This window comes from Ictidomys tridecemlineatus, chromosome 4 (genome assembly GCF_052094955.1).
Source record: "Ictidomys tridecemlineatus isolate mIctTri1 chromosome 4, mIctTri1.hap1, whole genome shotgun sequence".
Taxonomy (NCBI): Eukaryota; Metazoa; Chordata; class Mammalia; order Rodentia; family Sciuridae; genus Ictidomys; species Ictidomys tridecemlineatus.
The window spans coordinates 2,648,836-2,669,975 of NC_135480.1; the positions used below are offsets into that span (position 1 = coordinate 2,648,836).

At 41.6% G+C, this 21,140-nt stretch overlaps 1 long non-coding RNA gene across 1 annotated transcript in view; it reads left to right on the plus strand.

Annotated features, from left to right (window-relative positions):
- Window positions 1–2,462: 2,462 nt before the first annotated feature.
- Window positions 2,463–21,140, plus strand: part of LOC144376941 (uncharacterized) — a 62,124-nt gene continuing 43,446 nt past the window's right edge. Inside the window, exons 1-2 of the long non-coding RNA XR_013437342.1 lie at window positions 2,463–4,966; window positions 5,561–5,664. This is a non-coding gene — a long non-coding RNA (uncharacterized LOC144376941). The remainder of the gene's footprint in view (window positions 4,967–5,560; window positions 5,665–21,140) is intronic.

Consider the following 21,140-nt stretch of genomic DNA (forward strand, 5'->3'; position numbering starts at 1 on the left):
AGTGTTCTCCTTCCATTTCTCAGGCATTCAGTGGATCTCTTGAACATTCCCAGAATCTCAATGTGGTTCAGTATGTTCCCCAAATTTTCACAGAGACAAAATCATTGCCCAAATCCTCAGTAGACTGATTACCATTACTGGGCCCTTAGTTCTTCTCAGAATTTTTGCAGTGTCTCAGTCATGTTCAGTGCTATTCCCAGAGTCTCACCACAGCTTAAATATTTCCCCAAAGGTAGACTGGGTTCAGTGTCAGTAAATCTCAGCCCCTTTCCAGGCCCTCGGTGGAGTTCATTGCCATTCCCAGGGTCACAGTTGTTCCCAAGGCCTTCTTCACAGTCATATTGGTGTCATTGCTTTTCCAAGCAGTCAGTGAAGGTATAGTTTTCCTAGGTTACACTGATGACCAGGGTTTACCCCTTTTCTACCTGACACTCAGGGCCTTCTCCATGATATCAGTGGAGCTCAGGGGCTTTTGTTTTTATTTTTTGTTTTGTTTTTTTGTTTTTGTCAGTGAGTTTCATGACCTATTCTAGGGTCTCAGGAGGGCTCAAGGCCTTCCTCAGAATTTCAGTCATGTTTAGAAACCTCCACATGTTCTTCATGGTGCCCAGATTATTGCCCACTGCTTAGAAGAGGGTGATGGCCTCAATAAATGTCCCAGTGTTTTAATCACTGTTTGCTCAGTGGTGTTAAAATTTCTTCAGAGTCTTAAGAATGCTAAAGGCCTTCCTTAGGTTGGCAGATGTATTCACAGTCTTCCTAGGAGTCTTTGTGGTCTCATGACCTTCACAGGGTGTAAGTGCAGATGAGCACCATTCCCATGATCACCTTGTGCTCAGGTTCCTTCCTAGGGTCTTAATAGGTCTCATTGCCTTTTCTATACCTCCCTGGACTTCAGAGCCATCCACAGTGTCTCCTTTTTTTCTTGATTTTCTTGACTTTCCCCATAGGCTCAGTGTTATTTTCAGAATATCAGCTGATGTTCAGTGTTTCTTCCAGAATCAGAGTGACACTGAATCTTCCCAATGGAAACATTGGGTTCAGGGTCTTTCAACATTTTTTACTGAATCCAAGGGACTCTTCCTGTGTCTCTGTTGAGCTCAGTGCCATTCCCAGCATCACAGTGGTGCTCAGGATATTCTTGGTGTTTAATTGAGTGTTAGAGCCTTCCCAAGTATCATAGTGAGGCCTGGGGCCTATCCTAATCTTTCAGTGGGTTTTAGGATGCTTCACAATATCTAGTAATGCTTAGATTTTTTCCCAGATTTCTTGGAAAATATTGGCTGTCACTAGTGTCTCAATGGGGATTAGTTTCTTGCCTAGTGTGTCACTCAAACTCAGGGATATTCACATTGTCATAGTGTTGCTCAGGACCTACCCACTCTGTCAGTGGTACTCAGGGCTACTCCATGTTTCTTAGTGTAAGCTCAGGGCTTTCTCCAGAGTCTCAGTCTGGCTCAGTGTTCACTTCAATGGCTTATCGGACCTCAGAGTATTTTCTAGGTTTTTGTTGTTGCTGTTGTTGTTTTTGAGGTCTCAGGTATGATTTGGTCTTAGATTTCCCCCCAGTTCTTCTGTGAGAGTAAAAGCCCTTAGTAGCTTGTCAGTGGGTGTTTGGGATTCCACCAACTCTAAATGTGTTTGTGAGCCTTTCCCTGATTCCCCTCCCCCCCCATTTTTTTTTTTTTTTTTTTTTTGCTGTTCAACAATGAAACTCAAGGCTTTTCCATATTCTTTATTGGGACTCATTACCTTCCACAGTGTATTGGTAGTTCTCAGGACTATCACCAGGATTTGGTTATGATTCAGTGTTGTCCATAGTATTTCAGGGATACTGAAATGCTTTTCATAATTTTGTATGATTTAAAGGCCTTCACAAATGCCTCTTGGCATTCAGGCCTTTACTAGTGTCTAATTGATGTTCAGAGCTTTTCCCAGTTTATCACTGGAATTCATGGCTTTCCCAGGTCACTAATGAGGCTCATGGCCTCTGGTACTGATTTAGTGAATAGTGGATCCTTGTGCTGTGGCATGTTCTAGATATATCACTGGATGAGGTTTGAAGGAAGATATGGACATTTATTCACTGGCTGGCCGAGGGCCACTGACTACATTGCCTCTGAGTATCTCAACCACTTGCAGAAAGTAGGATATCTCTTTTGTAGCCAAAACCTGCACATTTCCAATAATCCAAAATCATAGCTATATAGTAGTGGGTCAGAATGACTCAGTTCAGGGTAGAGTACACTTCCCATGAGAAATATCAACTGAAAGAGAGCATCTTACAACTGTATTTCTTGATAATACATTGTACAAGAATAAGAAAAACATTTTTTAACCACCATGGTTTGCCAAACAATGTGTGGTTCGCAGGAGGAGGTAGAGGCAGAAGTTTCTCATGGAGCAAATCTTTCTTATATGAATTGGAGTCTTTCTTATATGAATTGGAGGTAGAATGGAGTTTGTCTAATGAAGGAACATGTAGTTAGGTCCATAATATTCCAATTATATTTAGAAACAATGAAACCCTTGACTTACCTTTTGAATCTGGTAAGAGGTTATAATTGCCAAACATATATAATAGTTTGTCTGACAAAGTATCTTATTGTAATAGCTAGGGCTTTATAAAACAGTCTGAGTAATAGACAAAACATGAGAAACATGTTTTATTCTTATATTTAGAGGGAGGTTGGGGCCTCTGAGGGCTATTTGCTCTTTTCCATTTTTTTCTAGCTTTCTTCTTCTCCTTCTTCTTCTATTTATTATTTAATTTATTTTTTAGGAGATACCTTTATACTGTAGACTAATTTCCTGTCTGGAATGGGTGTTGGAAATCAGTGGTCTCTTGGGGTTTGTTCTCTCTAAGGAACTTATAAGCTTCAGGCTGAACCTGTTAAGAGACTTAAGAACAGGTTGAAATAGGAGTATGCTATCTTAGAATGGAGGAAGGGCTCTGGAGTTTGAACATTTTAATCTTCGAGAGGTGCTCTCCAACTTTTTGGACCCAAACTGGTCTCCATTTTTTTGTGATCTGAACCAATTACTTCTCTACACTAACTGAAATTTTTAATTCATTCCCCCATATAATTCTAGGGACTCCTTGCTGCTGTGAGAAAAAGGGGGAGGATCATTCTTGTTGCCATATATATATATATATTATAGGGGCATCATGGCATTGGAACAAGCAGTTGGAGTCCCCTATTAGAGATAGGGTGGGTCAAGGTGTCCATGGTAAAACTCTGATTTGGGAAGAACAGGTTGTAAAGTCATCTTGAGGTGGGTGTGGGAAGCCACTCCTGAGCTATTTAGTGTCTTCACTTGGCCTTGAGCCAGGGAGATTTTGGTTTGGCATTGCAAGTCATTTTGTGGCTTCTCCCACTTCATGAATTATGCAGTGCAAGTACTTCAGTCTTACCTTGGCTGAAAAGGCTGCTCTTGTAGCTTCAGAATTAGGTATGACCCACTGGGCCTGGACAGCCCACCTTCTACCTTAATTGGCAGAAGAACATTGTATGGAAAATCTTTGAGGTTTCTCCATATATAGTAACGCAAATTTGGACTCTCTCTTCCCAGTGTGGAAGTTTGATTTGTAAGGCCAAAGAGCCATCCCACCCCTGCTTTTCAAAATTACTTTCTGTGTAGTGTGGTTTTTCTGCTTCCTTCTTTTCTTGGCTGTATTTCAAAGCTAAGTTGCTTTATGCAAAAGGAACCCCAAATTCCACCACCTGTGCAGGATGTTGTGGGGAGCCACTCCAAATGCATGCACCTTTAAGTCCTGATGCACCACAGGGATCTAAAAGATTACGGTAGTCTGGCATGGTAGTGCCATGGCTCATGATGGGGTCTTAATTGTGGGCTGAATTGTAGAAAGTAAGTGAATTAGAAGAAAAATCTGTGACATTATACTTTTAATATTTGGGAATATTTTGCCTTTAGAAAGAGAAAAAAATAATTTTTACAATTCTAGAGACTCTAAATAAATGTAAAGAATTATTAAGATGACCAATGGGATATGTTGTTAAGTTCAGTCCTCTTCCATGGTAAAAGCACTTCTGTGGACTTTTTTGAATTGTTTTTATGAATCTTTATATTGTAAAATATTAGGTGAAGTTTTTTTGGGGGGGGTTATGAACTAGAAGTCTGTGCTTGGATAGTGAGAAAAAGAAAAGAAGGAATTTGTGATGAGAATTGATACAAGGATTCTTTACCTGTAGAGAAGTGAATTTTATTTTTCTATTGTTTTTGTGAATACTCAGTTTATGCTGAACCTCTTTGCTACATTCTTGACCTACCACATCAGAATCAAAAGACTTTAGCCACTGTTCAATAATGGGGTCTGTAACTAGACCCACCACCAGCAGTGCCTCTAACACTTAAAGAACCTGAACTAGGTGCCAAACACAGACTGCCTTAAGATCTGATAGTAACACTGGCATCTGCTGTTAAAACACATATTTTAAAGTCCCACATGCTGCAAGGGAAAATACAACAGACAGAAGAACACCAGCTGCATCAAGCACAGGTAGCTGAGACAAGGCAAGCTGCCTCCCACCCTAGGACCCTCCCCAGCTGCAGAAAATACAAACAAATCAAATGGAATGCAAGTGGCTAGGGAAGCTCAGGGAGCCTTTGCCCCAGACAATGAGCAGCTGGTCCCTGCTGTTTCCATCACCAAGGTAACAACAGGAAGCTTGGAAGGCCCAAGCTGTTTTCCTGGTCCTGCCTCCTGTATTTTCCCGGCTTCCCATTGGTCCTTTCACTGTCACTCAGACAGGACATCTGATCCCACTTTCCAGCCACTACCCTGTACTTCCTGTTTTATCCCTGCTACCAGGAGATGCACAGACTGCATTTAAAAAAAATATATCCACTTATAAATACTAACAAAAGACATTTTTCAGGCAAAATTTAATTCCATGGGCTTCTACATTGCATCCCTGAGCCTAACTTTTTCAAAGTTTCTAAGGTAACTTACCAATTTTTTTCTTTATAGCTGTATTTTAAGAAAAATTGCAGAGATCATGTAACAATTATACAAAATACATAAGCTTCTTTATATTTTGCTTTTAATTTTGAAGGTTATGAAGAAGAATTTGCTTGTCTTGGGAACTGAAGCTGGCAATGTCCCTGTGATAATCAAAGAATCCTCATTCTAATTCCTGAGTGTATAATTACAAGACATAAGTAAATGTATACAGAAGGATTTTAATATGTTACAGCAGAAATATAAAACAATGCACTACTAATCCAAGAAAAATTAAAATGTGTCCAAATATCATAAGAACCACATGGTTGCATAAAATTAATACAATTATAAGTTATGCCCTTATTTTAAATACATATTTTTCTAGGGATTTGGATAAACTTTAGTTGTTAATTCATGAAATAATTAGCATATATGTCTAATTGATTAATTAGTATATATTTATCTAATTGTTTTTCTTCCACAGACTACACATAATTTACCCTTTATATATTTTTATCAATTATATTCATATTCTCTCTCTCTCTCTCTCTCTCTCTCTCTCTCTCTCTCTCTCTCTCTCTCTCTCTTATTTAGATGTATTACAACTTTACTACATAAAGACTCTCTTACCCAGTGGAAGGTTTTTGCTTAGCACCTGGATGACCATCTTAAGCATCAGCTGCCATCTTAAGAAAAAGGTTTGCTTTCCTGCCCAATGGTAACTGACCATTCTTTTGTTATTCAGCCAACATCATCCTTTGTAATCTAATAATATCAAAATTAATGAAGAACAATAAACACCTAATACTTTGTTTTATTGCTAGTTTATTAGCTTCCAACAACAGAAGGGCCATGGCTGCAAGGGCCCATAAGCAAGGTGGCCAGCCTTGGATACATACAGAGTCCAGCTGATTAAATAGATAGGCCACTGGACATGCCATGTTCCCAGCATTTGAGTCAGGACCCCTACAGCTATTTTATACCATTCATGGACATACAGGAAGAAAGGCTTTGTGAGGTCAGGGAGTCCTAGTGCAGGTGCATTGGTGAGTGCTTCTTTAGTGTCCTCAAAGTCCTTTTGTTTTGTTGGTCCCTCCAAAGAGCAGATCCTGTTCTCCCCCTTTTTGGGCCTTCATAGAGGAGTTTTCCATAACTGAATACTTGGGTATCTATACACAGCATAATTAAGTGGCACCAAAAATCTCTGATTTGACAGCAGGTTGAAGGAACTGGAATTGAGCAGGTGACCTGTTCCTCTTGTAGCCCAGTTGCCACTGTTTTTGAGTCAGACAGAAACCAAAGTTCTTTACTTTTCTTGACAGATCTGGGCTTTCTTTTTTGAAACTTTGTAACCAGTCTCACATAGGAGAGTGAGAAGCAGCTGTGTTCCTATTTTGCCGTCTTCTCTGGTTGTTCCAGCCAGCTATGGCTCATCTACATATTGGAACAATGTGCATCACATTGTTTTGCAGGAAAGGCTCTTAAGTCAGAACCCAGCTCCATCCCAAAGATAGTTGATGACTTTTTGAAACCTTGTGGTAACTTAGTCCAGGCCAATTGGACTTTTTTCCCATTGGAGTCTCCTTATTGGAAGGCAAAGGGTGGCTGACTCTGTGTACAAGTTGCGTGCAGAAGAAGGCATCTTTAAGGTCCAGACATGTGAAATAGCCTGCCTCAGCTGGGGGCAGACTTAGGAGATTATGTGGATTGAGGACCCAGGATGTAAGGTGACTGTGGCTTGATTTTCTGCATGTAAATCTGGGGCTGGCCAATAATCACCAGTTCCTGATTCTGGACAGGAAAAAAGAGGTGTAGTTCATTGTGATGGGTGAGTCCTGACAATTCCACATTGTAAAAGTGTGTTCAAATGTTTTTGAATTCCAAGCTTTGCCTTATAAGGAATGTGATGTTGTCTTAGGTGACCCACATGACTTCATGTGTTTCTACTAGGCTGAAGAGGTGCCATTCCTCTTACCAGGGAATTGTGAGGGTTAAAATATTTGCTTCAGGTTTTCTCAATGATACCAGTGACTGGCCTTTTGCATCAACAGTTATGTGGGCTTGGAGCTTTCCTACCAGGTCTCAACCTGTCAATTAAACTGGGCAATCTGGCATGTATAGAAATTTGGGGACTACTTTATGGCCTGCTGAATTTTAATGCTGTTGTAACAGGAAAGGATGATCTGTTTTGCTTCCTGGTACCCCTACAATTGTGGTCTCTTTCTTTGAAAGCTGGCCCACAGGTTATGTCACAACCAAATGGTGAACCCCAGCATCCACCATAGGTTTGTCCCCTATAAACGTTTGAAGCATAGGATTCTGGGGGCCCAAAATGATGGAGCCCAGTCAGTCTTCATCCTCATCATAATTTTCCATGGCTTCCAGTCCCAGAAAAATTTTCTCATGGGCATTATAGTAGTATCTGTGGCATTGAGCATCATGAGAGACACATTCTTAGGACTGCTATCAACCTTGAATGACTTGGCTTCTCTTATCCTGGTAGGGAGTAGCAGGAACTTAGTTGGCTTTCTTCAGTGTGGGCATTCATTTTTCCAGTGGCCCTCTAGATGGCACTGGGTGAATTGATTTAGTCTCAGCCTAGTCTCTGGGTGAGGAGGTTGGTCCAGACCATCCTTCATCCCTGCATCTGGTCCTGATTCTAATATTTGTTCTGGCTTTGTCCTGGTGGGAGCCCCTTTGGGTGACTCCTGGGTCTGTAGCAAGGGCAGCTGAAAGGAGAAACCATCTCCTTCATCCTTCAGTCTGCTTCTTGCTGGGTCTCTTGGTCTTGATTGACAAACACTGTGGTGGCCACTTCAAACAGCTCACTGGCAATCTTCCTAGCAAAACTCTCTAGTGTTTTGTAATTTGGGTGACTGTCACTCTGTGCCTGTCCCACAAAGCTTGCATTGACCACTTGCTGGTTGTCTGGTGCCTCTGGATCAAAGGGAGTGATGAGTCAGAAGCTTCACAAAGTTGTTCATAGAACTGGCTGGGGCTTTCATCGGGATTTTGGAGAACTTTTGATATCTTGTTCATGTTTAGGGCTCATCTTCTCCTTCTTTTAGCCTCCTATGAGGAGTTCTTGATATCTCTTTTTCTTTTGAAGGTCTTCATCTTTTCTAGGCTCCCACCCTGAGACTATGTTGGAAAACTGGGCCTGGGCCTGGGCTTGGATGTTGCCTTGTGCATCTGGGACATGTTCTTCTAGCCATTTTAAAGTGCTCACATCACCCATTTGCTCTCCTTTGTATTGATAGTATAAGATGTAGCTGGCAGCAGTTCCCCCAGTGTTTTAGTCAAGTATTTTGCTGCTTGACTAAAGGATCTGACCAGAACAGTTTTAAGGGAGAAAAGGTTTATAATGAAGGCTCACAGTTTCAGATGTCTTAATCCATAGAAGGTGACTCTGTTGCTTGGGGCTCCAGTTGAGGCAGGATGTCATGGTAGAAGAATGTGATAGAGGGAAACAGCTCACATGTTTATCCGGAAGAAGAGAGAGAGAGAGAGAGAGAGAGAGAGAGAGAGAGAGAGAGAGAGAGAGAGAGAGAGAGACTGACTCCACTTTCCTGATACAAATATATACCTAAAGCCACCTCAATTCCCACCTTCTCCAACCACATCCTACCACTTTAGTTATAACTCAGTTAATCCGTATTAGGGGATTAAATAATTAATTGTGTCAAGGCTCTTACAACCCAATTATTTCTCCTCTGAACCTTCTTGCATTGTCTAACATGTGAGCTTTTGTGGAATACCTCACTTTCAAACCTTAACAAGCAGGTAGGTTAGTGGGTCTGGATAATAGATTGTATCATATGAATCATGGTCTGAGATTTCTGTGTGTAGGAGGTAGTATGATTTTTCCAATTTCAGAGATCTTTGGAGGCAAAAGCCTGACACTTGGAAATGCATTGGGCCCCTCAGATGATTTCTTTCTGGTCAACATAGGCGGGTCCTCAAGTCTCAACAGGGGCATTTGGAGAGTTCTCAGCTGGGTTGTGGCTCTGGTCTTAGGATGGGGTTTCCATCTTGATATTGCAAGTTGGAGGAGGAATCTTTGGCTCTTGTGAAGCCACTGGTCTTGAGGACCTCATAGGGGAAGGGGTAACTGGTTTTGAAGAGCCTTAATCAGCTGTTTCTGGGGATTTGGAGGCTGAGGTGACTGCCCATTGTTTCAGTGGTCTTGAAAATGTTGTATAGATTGGACCATAAGGTAGTGGGTTTTCTTCTGGTTAACCAGATAAAACTGGTTTTTTTTCTGCCTTTTCTTTGTCATATTTTCTCTGCTTAGTTGCGTTTTTTTGGGTCTTAGAGGCTGCTACAATCTGAGCTAAACTCAATTTTGATTGTCCACCTAGACCGGCTTAACCCCTGGGGTGTTTCTAGATTATCTCTTGTGAGCAGGGTGTCCAGGGATTCCAGCAACTATTAAAGAGACCTCAGCAATGATACTTTCAATTAAAGATCCTTCTGGTGGCCAGACCACACCAAAGCTTGGCCATTCTAATTCACAGAGAGAACACAAGTTTGCTGAGTGAATTTCTGGGTGTAAACTTGCAGTCTTCCCCTTAGCCCATCAGCTGATAAATCTGGAGTGCCAGGTGGTGAATAAATGTTTCATCTCCTGCTTAAGATACACCCAGTGATTTATTGCAATCTCGCCATAACAATGGTCAGAGCAAAATTTCAAAACCCCCAAATTACACAAACAAAAATGGAGTCACAGATTTCTTATGCTTGCTGACCCCAAACAGAGACTAATTAGGTGACTCCCTGGATCCTTTTTTGCTTCATCTCCCTTTGGAGGTTATTCAGGACTATCAGACATTGAACAATCCTCTGTCCCCCCTACTTAGTCCTCTTGTGGGAGGTCAGATTGGCTACCACTGAGGGACCAGGACCTGCCTTTTTGGTCGGGTGATGCTTCTCATTACCTATTTCTGGTTCCTGTTCCTCATGGGTTCTGTTGAGCTTCAGGGTAGAAGTTCTGAGATGTTGGGTGAGTTGTTCCTCCTCAGCCAAAGAGCTGCCTCTGTGGTGTGCTAAGGGGAAACAATGTCCTCCAACATCTGAAGAAGCCAGACTCCAGAGATAAGAGAAGCAACTTCACCATTACCATCCCATTTCGATTGCCAAATGTTGCAGGACAGATGAGGCGAGCACCTGCAGAATTAGCATAAAGCAGGTTTATTGGCTACAACTGGTTCAGAGTGAGGCTATATCCTAAAATTTCCTCCTCTGAACCATGAGTCTAGAAATTCTTTGAACTTTATACCCACTGGGAGGAGGGACTTAGATTTCCACTTTTGCTGGAGTCTACCTAAAAGTATCTTTTTTGTTTGAATTCATAGAGAGTGCTTTTGATTTACATTTTTTTTTACTTTTGGTTTTAGATGAGTCAGAGGTTATATGGTTTACCACAGAAGCAGAAGTAACATCATAAAGTCTGTTGCCAAACTTAGCCTTTACAAGACATAGTAATCAGAAATAGGAAGTCTAATCACACTTGGGCTTTTTTTCAGGAATTTTTCCTGATATTCTCTTAATAAGAACACATATGTTGAAGGTACCTGGAGAACCTTAATTAAGATTCATTGGTGGAGGAGGGGGCACCACTACACTCTGGGACTTCACATGGTTTCATAGGCCTCATTGATTTCTCCTGGGGCTCATGGGATTTCAGAGCCATCCTCAGAGTCCTCTTTGTCTTCAGGATCTTTTACATGTTCTCCATGAGGCTCAGTGCTGTTCTCAGAGTGTCAGTTTTGCCCAGTGCTTCTTCCAGCCTCAGAGCAAGAATATAAATATTCCCAAATGAATCACTGGGTTCAGAATCTTTGGGCTTTTTCAATAAATCCCAGGCCTTGCCCAGGGCCTCTGTGGAGCTAAGTTTCATTCCTGGCATCACAGTGGTGCTCAGCATCTTCCCCAGAGTTTGACTGTGTGTCAGGGCCTTCCCAAGAGTCTTAGTGAGGCCTAGGGCCTACCCTACTGATTCAGTGGCTTAAAGAATGCTGCACACTCTCTAGTGGTACTTAGATTCTTCCACAGTATCCTGGGTAAGGAATGGCCTTCACCAGTGTCTCAGTGGGGAATAATTTTTTGCCCATATTGTCATTGAAACTCAGGGAGATTCCCATCATCATTGTGGTGCTCAGGGCCTTCTGCAGTGTCAGTGGATCTCAGGGTCACCACATGTCTCTTAGTGTGAGCTCAGGGCTTTCTCTAAGGTCTCATTGTGGCTCAGTGCTTACCCCAATGGCTTACGGGGGCTCAGGGAATCATTCAGGTTTGTTTTCTTCCCCCCTAGAGCTTCTGTGAGGCTAAAGTTTTCCAACAGCTTTCAGTGGGGTTTGAGGCCTTCTCTAGGGTCTAGTGGGGTGGTTTTAGTCAAGTTTTTTGCTGGTTTATTGTAAGAACTTAAATAGAATAACTGTGGAGAAGGAAAAGTTTATTTGAGGTCTCACAGTTTGAGAGGTCTTAGTGCATAGAAGACTGGCTCCATTTCTCAGGACTTGGGGTGAAGCAGGATATCATGGTGGAAGAGTGTGGCAGAGTAAAGCAGCTCACATGATGAAGAGGGAGAAGAGGATGGAACTCCACTCACAAAATATAAAATATATACCCCAAAGCCATGCCCCCAATGTCCCACCTCTTTCAGTCACACCCTACCAGCCTTCAGTTACCACTCAGTTATTCCCTATCAGGGAATGTATTTACTAGACACTTAGGACACAATCATTTCTCCTCTGAGCCTTCTTACATTGTCTCACACATGATCTTTTGAAGGATAGCCTACATCCTAACCATAACATTCCACACCTAGCTCCAGAAGCTCACAATCATCTCACAATGCAAAGTACATTTTGTCCATTCTCAAGAGTCTCCATAGTCTCAACTGTTCCAAGACTGCTCAAAGTTCAAGTCCAAAGTCTTCTGTGAGGTTCAATGCAATCTTTCATTGGGAGTTTCTCTAAAATTAGAAGCAATTTACAATTACCCAATATATAATGGGTACAGAGTAAGCATTTTTATTCACAAAATTTAGTGCATAGAAAAAAGGCATAGGACCAAAGCAAGACTAAAATCCAGCAGGTCAAACAGGTCCTAGAGTTATGTGTCAGTATCTGGAACACATGATGTTCTCTCCAAAGATCTTGTGTATCTTTACCCCTATTGCCTTGTTGCTTGTAACCCAAGGGGCCATTTTATTGACTGGTCTCTGCTCAATTCCTGCAGTGTTCCAAGAATGATGTCTCATGTAACTGACATTTCTTAATGGGGGAGGGGAGGGTGTCTCCATTGCAACTTCAGTTTTCTCCTAACATCTCCAGAATTTGACTTCTCAGGTGCCTGCAAGGACTCTAATCCTGTTTTACTTTGTCTGGCTTCCTAGGCCTTCTTTTGACATCTTGGTGGAACCGTTCGTAACTTCCTCACTCTAGTATCCTACATTTATACAGAACCAGAACCACATGATTGGCATCAAGGTCTGCCACCATTTGAGCCAAGCCTCCAGGATCCTGGCTGCTGCAGCCTCTTAGTGTTTGAGCAGCTGAGCCTGTTTTTTAATTAATTCCCTGTTAGGGATTAACTGAGTGGTAACTAAAGGCTGGTGGGGTGTGACTGGAAGAGGTGAGACATTGGGGGCAAGGCTTTGGGGTATATGTTTTATATCTTCTGAGTGGAGTTCCCTCTCTTCCTTGTTTATCCTTGATCTGCTTCACTCTGCCACACTCTTCCACCATGATTTCCTAAACTTTCTAGGCTCCATTGTGTAAGAAAGATGCCTCACTGGTCTCTTCTTAAAAAAATTCTCACCTTTACTCCCAGGAACTTGAGATAGGTGTGGTCTTGCCATATTTTGAGATGCCTTCAAGCCATCTTTCTTATTGTCTCTGGTTAAATCTTTAGCATATTTGTTTGGTAGTGATGACTTTAACAACTGAAATTTCATTGACCCTAATTCTGTGGCCTGTCAAGTTCACTTTTTCCAACTCTTATGCTCTGTGTTCTGCTTCTGAATATTACAATAAATTTGATTAAAAGTTGCCAGCTGTATCTATGCCACTGCCTGAATGCTATGCCACCTAGAGATTTCCTCCACCACATAAAGAAGCCAATTACTTCTGGGGCTAGGATTGTGGCTCAGTGGTTGAATGCTCACCCAGCATGTGTGAGGCACTTGGTTTGATCCTCAGTACCACATAACAAATAAATAAATAAAAATAAAGGTACTGTGTCCATCTACAACTAAGAGAGAGAAAAAAAAATAACCTGCAGTCCCTTATAAAATCAGCCCCACTGAATGTCTCAGAACCTAGGCAAAATGCAGACACCTCAGCCAGAACATAACAGGAATCACTACTAATTCAAATTCCAATAGAACCCTTTATTTCTGAACCTTCTTGAGCCTGGTCTTCACTGACAGTTGTCCTATTGCCATTCTGGTCTTCTTAGCTCCAATCAGAATCAGCCATTAATCTCTGCTTACAACAATCTAAAGCATTTTTATCTAGCATTGCTACACATCTCAACATTCTCCCAAAGAGCTCAACATTCTTATTAAATATGTGGTTACTTAGTCACCAAAATTACCCCACTTTTTGGTATCAATATCTGTTTTATTCAGCTTTTTCACTACTTTGACTAAAATAACCCTACCACAACAGCTGTAGGGGAGGAAAAGTTTATTTGAGGGCTCATAGTTTCAGAGGTCTTAGTTCATAGAAGGCTGGCTCCATATCTCAGGGCTTGAGGCAAGGAAGGACAACATGGTGAAAGAGTGTGGCAGAAGAAAGAAACTCACCTGACCAACATAAAGCAGAAGATAACCCTCCATTCAAGAGGGTTAAGAATAAGCCATACCCCAAAATTTCTAACTCCTCCAGCAACACCTTAATGACCTTCAGTGACAACTAGTTAATCCAATTCAGAGGTCTGTATCACTGATTATGTTAAGGGTCTTAAGACACAATAATTTCTCTTTTGAACTTTCTAGCATAGTCTCATATGTGAAGATTTGGAGTACAACTCACATCAAAACTATAACAAGGGTTGTCGAACTTTCCCAGGGTCTCCCTGTGTCTCAGAGCTTGTTGAGATAAACAATGAAGCTCATGGCTTTTGCATGTTCATTAGTTGTCCTCAGTGCCTTCCACAGAATATCCATAGTACTCAGTGCCATTTCAAGAATGGTGTGACTCAGAGCTATCCACAGTATTTCAGCAATGTTCATAGGTTTCCATTAGTGTGATTCAAAGGCCTCCAAATGTGTCTCTTGGCATTCAGGGTCTTCACTGGATCTAATTTAGGTTCATGACTTTCCCCAGTGTGTCACTGGAATTCAAAGATTTTGCAGGTCTAAAGAGGCCCACAGCATTTCATACTGTCCAATGGAGTGTGGCACCTTGCCCAGGTATCACTGTGTTTCATGGTCTCCTCCAGTCTCACCGTCACGCTCAGGGTGTTTTTCTCAGAGTCTTAGTGTTGTTTTCTTTTCCTTCCCTTGGGCATTCAGGAGTGATCATAGACAATCCCAGAATCTCATTGTGTTTCAGGGTGTTCTCATTTGTGTTTTTACAGGTTCTCCATGAGTCTCAGTGCTATTCTCAGAGTCTTGGTGATGTTCAGTGCTTCTTCCAGCCTCAGAGTTTTCAAAGAGCTAAAAGCCCTGCTTAGGGCACCTGAGGATCTCATGGTAATAACCGACTCTCAGTGATTCTCAGGACCTTTTGCAGGGTCTCAGTCATATGAAGTGCTATTCCCAGAGTGTCAGTTGGAATTAGGTAGTTCCTCAAGGACACCGGGCTCAGAGTCTCTGCCAGGGTCTCAGAAAATCTCAGCACCTTTCCCAGGTTCTCAGTGGAGTTCAGTGACATTCCCAGGGCCACAGTGTTGCTCAGGGACAGTCCAGAATCTTATTGAGTCTCAGGGCATTCCCCAGGGTCACAGTGGTGCACAGGCTCTTCCCCAGAGTCTGAGTGGTGTCATTTTCTTTCCAGGTTCTCACTGAAACTATAGTCTTCACAGATTACAATGATGCTAAGGGCCTTCTCCAGGGTCTTTGTAATATTGCGGGCCATTTTCAGGGTATCAGAGGGGCTCAGGGTCTTCCCCAGTGCCAATGGGACCCAGGCCTACCCTAGAGTCTCAAGGTGTTTCCCAGAATTTCAATCTTGTTTAGAAATCCACATGGACTTTGTGGTGCTCAGATTATTGCTCAGTGTTTAAAGTCTATGGTGTCAACAAGTTTCATAGAGTTATCAAGTTTATTCATTGTTGTCTCAGTGGAATTCAAAATCTTCTTCAAAGTCTTTGGAAGGCTAAGGCCATCCTTAGGTTAACAGATGTATTTACAACCTTCTCAAGAAACTTAATGGCCTCATTGCACTCCCAGGCTCTCAATGCATCTCAGCCACCTTCCCAAGATCACCAAGTGCTCACAGTTCTTCTGAGGGTTTCAATAGGTCTCATCATCCTTTCCAGGTCTCATTGAGTTTCAGATCCATACCCAGAGTCTCCTTTTCTTTTTTGTCTTTTTACAGGTTTCCATGAGGCTCAGTGCTATTCTCAGAGCCTCATGGTTGTTCAGTGCTTCTTCTAGCCTCAGCATGAGGCTCTGGATGTTCTCAAAGGAAACACTGGGTTTAGGGCCATTCAGGGTTTCTCGATAAAACTCAGAGCATTATCCAAGGTCTCTGTGAAGCTAAGTGCCATTTCCAACATCACAGTGGTACTAAGCTCTTCCCAAGTGTTTGATTAATTGTGTCAGGGCATTTCTAAGTGTCATAGTGAGGGCTAGAGCCTACACTACTTTTTCAGTGGGTTTACAAACTGTGCACAATATCTAGTGGTCCTTAGACTCTTCCCCAGTATTCTGTTAATATAATGGCTTTCAATAGTGTCTCCAAGGAAAATAGTGCCATGCCCAGTTTGTTATTTTAACAGAGATATTTCTATTGTTACAGTTGTGCTCAGTCCCCCATCCCCCCTGTGTCAGTGGAATTTGGGCCACCCCATGTTTCAAGATTTTCTTCAGGGTTTATTTTTTTTAATTTATTTTTTATTTTTATTGTTGATTGTTCAAAACATTACATAGTTCTTGACATATCATATTTCACACTTTGATTCAAGTGGGTTATGAACTCCCATTTTTACCCCGTATACAGATTGCAGAATCACATCGGTTACACATCCACTGATTTACATACTGTCATACTAGTGTCTGTTGTATTCTGCTGCCTTTCCTATCCTCTGCTATCCCCCTCCCCTCCCCTCCCCTCTTCTCTCTCTACCCCATCTACTGTAATTCATTTCTCCCTCTTGTTTTTTTCCCTTACCCCTCACTTCCTCTTGTATATAATTTTGTATAACCCTGAGGGTCTCCTTCCATTTCCATGCAATTTCCCATCTCTCTCCCTTTCTCTCCCACTTCTCATCCCTGTTTAATGTTAATCTTCTTCTCATGCTCTTCAGGGTTTAACTCTGCCTCAGTGCTTTCCTCAATGACTTACTGGGTTCAGAGGATTCTCTAGGGTTTTTTGGTTTTGTTTGTTTGTTTGTTTGTTTTTGAGTTCTCAGATATGATTGATTATCAGATTTTCCCTAAGATCTTCCATGTGCCCTAAAGCCCTGAAATAGCTTCTCAGTGGGGTTTGTTGTTTCCATTAGGGTCTAAGTGGGTTTGTGGACCTTTCCCAGGATATCCTTTTGTCTCAGTGCTTTTCAGACTCAACAGAGAAGCTCATGGCTCTCTTCTGTTCTTTACTGGGCCTCCATGCCTTTTACAGTGTATCAGTCATTCTTATAATCATCTCCAGGATCTCATGATCCTTACCCACCAATCAGACTAGCCCTACTGGCTTACATGATCCTTATACACCAATCAGACTAGCCCTGCTGGCTCACATGATCCTTACCCACCAATCAAAAGCACCCCATGCCAACTGTCAAACCCTTCAACCTTTAAACTGTCATAACTGTCAAACCACCCCCAGCTTTATAAATATGCAGAGCTGTTCCTCAATAAACAGGCATTTTCTCAGCCTGACCATTGTATTTCAGGGGAGTTCACATGCTTTTAACAAGTGTGTGATTTAAAGGCCTTAAAAAGTGTCTCAGAATTCAGCCATTCACTGGTGTCTAAATGAGATTCAGGGTTTTTCCCAGTGTGTTACTAGAATTTAGGGCTTCTCCAGGTCAGTATGAGACTCATTGCCTTTCATACTCATTCAATGGAGTTTGATTCTGGACTTTCTCAGAATCTCAAATAGTTTTATGATCTCCTCTATTCACATCATCATGTCCAGGTGAGAATTTCTGGTGTCTTAGTGTTTTCCTTCCCTTCCTCAGGCATTATTTCCAGTGTCTTAGTTTTCTCCTTCCCTTTCTCAGGTTTTTACTCATCTCTTGGACATTCCCAGAATCTCCATGTGGTTCAGAATGTTCCCCAAATTTTACAGAGCCAAAAGCATTGTGCACATTCTCAGTGGGACTATGGCCATTACCAGGCTGTCACTTTTTCTCAAGAGTATTTTGCAGTGTCTCAGTCATGTTACTCTGCTATTCCCAGGGTCTCACCTTGGCTTAGATATTTCCCCAAAGACACACTGGGTTCAGGATACCAGCCAGTGTCAGGAATTCTTATCCCCTTTCCCAGGCCCTCAGTGTAGTTCATTGCCATTCCCAGGGTCCCAGTGCTGCCCAGGGCCTCCTCCAGAGTGTTGTTGATATCATTGCCTTTCCAGGCACTCAGTGAAGCTATAGTCTTCCCAGGTTTCACTGATGATCAGGCCCTACCTCAGAGTCTTCTTGACACTCAGAGCCTTCTTGGTAATATCAGACAGGCCAAGGAGGGCTCAAGGCCTTCCTCAGTATTTTAGTCATGTTTAGAAACTTTCACATGTTCTTCCTTGTGCTCAGATTATTGTTGAGTGCTTAGAAGAGGCTGACAGTCTCAATAAATGTCTCAGTGTTTTAACTTAATCACTATTTGCTCAGTGGTGTTCAAAGTTTCTTCAGAGTCTTAAGAATGCTAAAAGCCTTCCTTAGGTTGACAGATGTATTCACAGTCTTCCTAGGAGTCTTTGTGGTCGCCCTGACCTTCACAGGGTGTAAGTGCAGATGAGCCCCATTCCCATGATCACCTTGTGTTCAGGTTCTTTCCAGGGGTTTTAACAGGTCTCATTGCCTTTTATAGACCTTCCTGGACTTCAGAGCCTCCAGAGTGTCTCCTTTTTTCCTGGTTTTATAGAGTTTCTCCATATGCTCAGTGCTATTCTCAGAGTGTCAATTGATGTTCAGAACTTCTTCCAGCATCAGAGTGACAATGAACCTTCCCAAAGAAAACATTGGGTTCAGGGCCTTTAAGGATTTTTTGTTTGTTTTTCCAGTGTCTCTGTGGAGCTCAGTACCATTCCCAGCATCACAGTGGTGCTCGGTGTTTAATTGAGTGTCAGAGCCTTCCCAATATCAAAGTGAGCCTGGGGCCTGCGCTAATCTATCAGTGGGTTTTAAGATGCTTCACAATATCTAGTGATGCTTAGATTGTTTTCCCAGAATTCTTGGAAAACATTGGCCTCCACTAGTGTCTCAATGGGGATTAGTTCCTTGCCTAGTGTGTCATTGAAACTCAGGGATATTCACATTGTCATAGTGTTGCTCAGGGCCTCCTCTCTCTTTCCATGGACACCTAAGATCACAAGAACCTTAACAGGACCCAAACAAAAAGGAATTTCTCTGTCTCTGTGTGGTTATTTCATACATCCTAGTTCACCTGGAGGACCTTGAGTGTTTTAGTTTTGAGACAGCACAATTGGTGACCTGACAATTGGTGACCCCTACAAGGATTCCAGGGTGAATTTTAGAAATTTAGTAGGTTTGTAATTTCTGTTGAAAAGTTAGTACACTTAGGATTTCAGAGTATTGTAGCTGAATTGTAGAAAATAAGTGAATTAAACAGAAGAAATATCTGTGATGTTAAACTTTTTAATATTTGGGAATACTTTGTCCTTAGAAAGAGAAAAAAATATTTTTACAATTTTAGAGTCTCTAAATAAATGTAAAGAATTATTAAGATGATTAATGTGATATATTGTTAAGTTTAGTCCTATCCCATGGGAAAAGTGCTTTTGTGGACTTTTTGTATGGTATTTATGCATATTTATATTTTGAAATATTAGGTAAAATATTTTTGGGTTTATCTACTAGAAGTCTGTGCTTGGATAGTGAGAAAAAGGAAAAAAGGAATTTGGGATGAGACTAGATACAAGGATTCTTTACCTGTAGAGAAGTGAATTTTATTTTTCTATTGTTTTTGTGAATACTCAGAAAGTTTAGACTGAACCTCTTTGCTACATTTTGTCTTACAGATTTTTTGGGGATTGGCTTACTTCACTTTGCATGATATTCTCCAACTCCATGTATATATGTCAAATCCAGTTTACTTATTTTTAAAAAACAAAATATCAGGGGCTGGGGATGTGGCTCAAGTGGTAACGTGCTTGCCAGGCATGCATGGGGAGGTGGGTTTGATCCTCAGCACCACATAAAAATAAAATAAAGATGTTGTGTCCACCAAAAAACTGAAAAATAAATATTAAAAAATTCTCTCTCTCTCTCTCTCTCTCTCTCTCTATCTATCTATCTATCTATCTATCTATCTTTCTCTATTTTCTCTCTCTCTCTCTTAAAAAAAAACAACCAAGATATCAGAGAACTGTATTAACAGCATTAGTCATCTCTTCCTTGTTGCTGAACAAATCCTAGAAACAATGGATAAAAGAGATTTTGTAAACATCAACATTTTATTAGTTGTTTGACCACCTAGAAAAATCTGTGAGTTAGTAATTTTAAAGACATTTATTTTTATTTGTTTACCTAATTTAAATTGAACCCTTTAAATTTGTGAATCAAAGGTATTTGGATACATTTTTCAAAACTTTAACCTATGAGTTTATATGCCAATTTTGATACCAAACATGGAGACATGACAATATACCTGTGAGCATACATACACAAAAAAACAAAAGCCTTGAAGCTTTTTAAAAATCTATTAGATTAATACCTAATCCTTATAAGTTGGTCACTAAAAAAAGCGGAGTGTATGTGTGTGTGTGTGTGTGTGTGTGTGTGTGTGTATAAAGCCTATAAATCTGGATAGATCTGATTAATAAAACACATTAACCTAGGTGCAGTGGATCAAAATCATGAACTAAAAAATACAGAATTTTAAAAACAAGATTCCTGGGAAAAAATGATATCGCCCTTAATGGTAAAATGCCGGAGTCTGGCTGGGCACAATTCAGGAGCCACTTGTCAAAAGAAACGAACTTTATTTTTAGAACCACACATGCCAAACAAAACAGCTCCTCAGAAAAAGCCCTCAGAGCCCAACTGCCACCACCAGCTTCCCACAAGCCTCTCCACCTCCCCCACTCCTCCTGCTCTTGAGGTCGATTGGCTGGGTCGCGTGGGCGGAGCCAAAAAAGTCCCCCAATGAGCAGCTCTGTGGTCTGAAAGGGCGAGGAAACAGCCCAATGAGCATCACCGCAGAGGAGCCAATCAGTTGGCAGCTAGAAGTTGCTGGGGCCGCTGTGAGCCAATCATCAGCTGGCAGCTGGAAGTTTGCTGGCAGCTGGAAGTTTGCTGGCAGCTGGAAGTTTGCTGGGGCCCCTTTGGCTGTGGCTCTCAACAGTAAAACAGCATGAGAAAGCAAGAAATAGACACAGGGAGAGAAAGAATAAGAGAGAGAAAGAGAGAGTGCCCTGAAACCATTGCTTCTGTGCCTCAGCCAGGAAGGGAGAAGGTAAACTGACACTTTTCCTTCAGTTTCAGGTTGTTCTCATCTGGAGGCTTTTGGCAGCTGTTTACATTCCAGTGCCTGCCTTAGTGAGCTGCCTGGGGATTTTTAACCATTTTTTTTACCCATATAGCAATCAAGCCACTTTTGCATTAGGTTTTCCATGACAAAATTGGTAGAGATAAAAGGAAGTTTAAAGTGAAGAATTTGATAAGGTTTTGGGGACAGGCAACAATGTCAGGAACAGATGGGTGGACATGCACAAACAAGAGACAGATAGTGGTGGACAAGACACTGTCTCCTCCAATACCCAGATACAAGACTTTCATTAGGACTGACTTACAGGCTTTCTGGGTGAATGAATGACCC